At 37.6% G+C, this 2,696-nt stretch overlaps 1 pseudogene; it reads right to left on the minus strand.

Annotated features, from left to right (window-relative positions):
* Window positions 1-253: 253 nt before the first annotated feature.
* Window positions 254-1,674, minus strand: LOC120880965 (annotated as a pseudogene).
* Between the last annotated feature and the right edge of the window lie 1,022 nt (window positions 1,675-2,696).

Raw genomic sequence — 2,696 nt, forward strand, 5'->3', positions numbered from 1 at the left:
TAACCAACAGGAGCATGTCAGTGTATTTAAAATCATGACAAAAATCTCTCTGGTCATGTTGCCCACGACCAATGACTATGATGTTGTATGTTTTAGGGCAAGATGTCAATACAGCATAAATCCCATGGCATTTTTGTTTTCTTCCGGAGATTAAAGCTGTTCCCCCCCGCCCTGCCTTGGGTTAAATGCAGAAGCAAAACACAAACCAGCTGATCAAAAAAAGCACTTCTGCCACAACTTCAATAATTTTCAGAACACATCAACCGATAGTAGTTTTGCCATTCCCAGTTCTTTTAAGGGTTACATCTCTGCACTGTTGCCTTAAGTATGTCTGTAAAAGCTTGTTCTCTCTTAAGCCAGTTTACTGACTACAGCCTGGTCGAGAGAATTTAGTTGGTTGGTCCATTTATCTAGTGCAATATATCTGGCACCACCACTCTTCTGATGATCCAGTTCAAGGAGTTGGTTGACTTGATCAATTTGGCCATGTACAGTCTTATCCAATATGCACCGCACCAGCAAGCTCTCCACATCAGCTACATCTATGTTTAACTTCTTAGAAATAAAGGAATATGTATTCTTGTGCAAAGCTTAATTAATTTCATAAGCACTTGTGTTCTGATATTTTGCAAAAGCTCTTCAGTGTGTTCCCTTATGAAAGGATCATCCATGATGTTGCTGTGATTTGTTTTTAGAATCTTTTCAAATTCAATGATGTCATTATTCTGATAGGCACTTACTAAAGTTGTCATTGCTAGAATTTCTGGATCATTTTTGTAAGGTTTGACCTCCTGTGAATCAAATGGATTTATTCCCAATTTCATTAGCGTATTTGCTAAGACTAAATATTTTAAGCAAGTGGTTCATCTTGGACTTCCCAATTCATTATAATTCTTAGAGGCTTCAAAAAAATCAGTGTGTGCCTTTTCAAATTCACCTTCTCTCAAGTGCATTTTACCACCACATTCTCTGATAACTCCCATGATCAATGGATGAGGGATGGCAGACTTGATGTGAAGTGACTGTTCATAGAGTGCTTTAAGTTTTTTGTTATTTTTCTGTGCTGTGTATATTTGAATTTCCAAAGCATGTATTTCTGATAACTGTGTGCCTTTTTTCAAGTCATCTTCTCCATCATCAGTCTGGCAGGACTGATGTAACTGGCATAAAATTTTTTCAAGTTTTCCATATTCCTCTCGTTCTAAATATAATTTCCCCAGCTTTGTGTTTGTCTTAAACCACAGTCTGTCATTCTTAGCATCTTTCAAAGTTTCCTGCAGTAAATCCATCTGACATAAAAAACCAGAATTCTGCTTAGAAGTAGAGATATAATCAAGAATAGAAATGGATTTTTCAGAATAATTTCTTGTGACAGCACTCTGAATATAGGTCAATAGTTGTTTATATCTGTTCATCGTTTCTGGAAAGTTTGTCAACTTGAAGTTAATCATTGGTTTCAGTGCTTTAAATCCCCATTCTCCTTTTTTCACCTTCAAGTTCCAAAATCTTTTGGAAACTGCTTAATGCTGCTTTTGGGTCATCTTCTTTCAATGCTTTGGAATTATAGTACTGATTTTCCGAATCCACATTTGGCTGAGAGTTACTATCTTCAGAGTATTCCGGGTCATAGTCCTCCTCCTCATTGCACGTGAAATCATCCTCCATGTCAGACATCCTGGCTGGGACCTAAGTTCAGTTCAGTTCAGTTCAGTTCAGTTCAGTAGCTCAGTCGGGTCCGACTCTGCGACCCCATGAATCGCAGCACGCCAGGCCTCCCTGTCTATCACCAACTCCCGGAGTTCACTCAGACTCACGTCCATCGAGTCAGTGATGCCATCCAGCCATCTCATCCTCTGTCGTCCCCTTCTCCTCCTGCCCCCAACCCCTCCCAGCATCAGAATCTTTTCCAATGAGTCAACTCTTCGCATGAGGTGGCCAAAGTACTGGAGCTTCAGCTTTAGCATCATTCCTTCCAAAGAACACCCAGGACTGATCTCCTTTAGAATGGACTGGTTGGATCTCCTTGCAGTCCAAGGGACTCTCAAGAGTCTTCTCCAACACCACAGTTCAAAAGCATCAATTCTTCGGTGCTCAGCTTTCTTCACAGTCCAACTCTCACATCCATACACGATCACTGGAAAAACCATAGCCTTGACTAGATGGACCTTTGCTGGGACCCAAAGATATATTTTAAATCTCAAGCAGAAAACTATAAGATCTCAGTCAGTCAGTCTGTCTGGATTTATGTATGTCTCACTATATATCTTTTTTCTGATAATATTGTTGAAGTTGTAAATGAGTTATAATTTAATTAGCCTAAAGAAAAGTAAGCCCTTACAAACCAAACAATTCTAAATACAAGAAAAATTAACCTAAATAAATTTCAGATTCAAGTGAACTGGGAAATATTCAATGTTAAATATCTAGTATTAATGTTTGGTAATCTAATAAGAATGTAGGATGTATGTTTTTAATAAAGAAAATTAAAAAAAATAAAATTATATTTTATAAAGGGAAAAGAAAGTAAATCTGATTTACAGGTAGCTGTTACAGAAAGTGATTAAGTGGTTTGTGGAAGGTGGACCCTGAAAAAGTTTTGTGCATGGTTAGGACTGACTAAATTTAAAATAAATTTAATTAAGTTTACCTAAATGAGTTTAAAGTAAGCTGGTGGAAAAACTTAAATTCTGCAAAAA

The sequence above is a fragment of the Oryx dammah genome, unplaced genomic scaffold (genome assembly GCF_014754425.2).
Source record: "Oryx dammah isolate SB20612 unplaced genomic scaffold, SCBI_Odam_1.1 HiC_scaffold_22, whole genome shotgun sequence".
Classification (NCBI taxonomy): Eukaryota; Metazoa; Chordata; class Mammalia; order Artiodactyla; family Bovidae; genus Oryx; species Oryx dammah.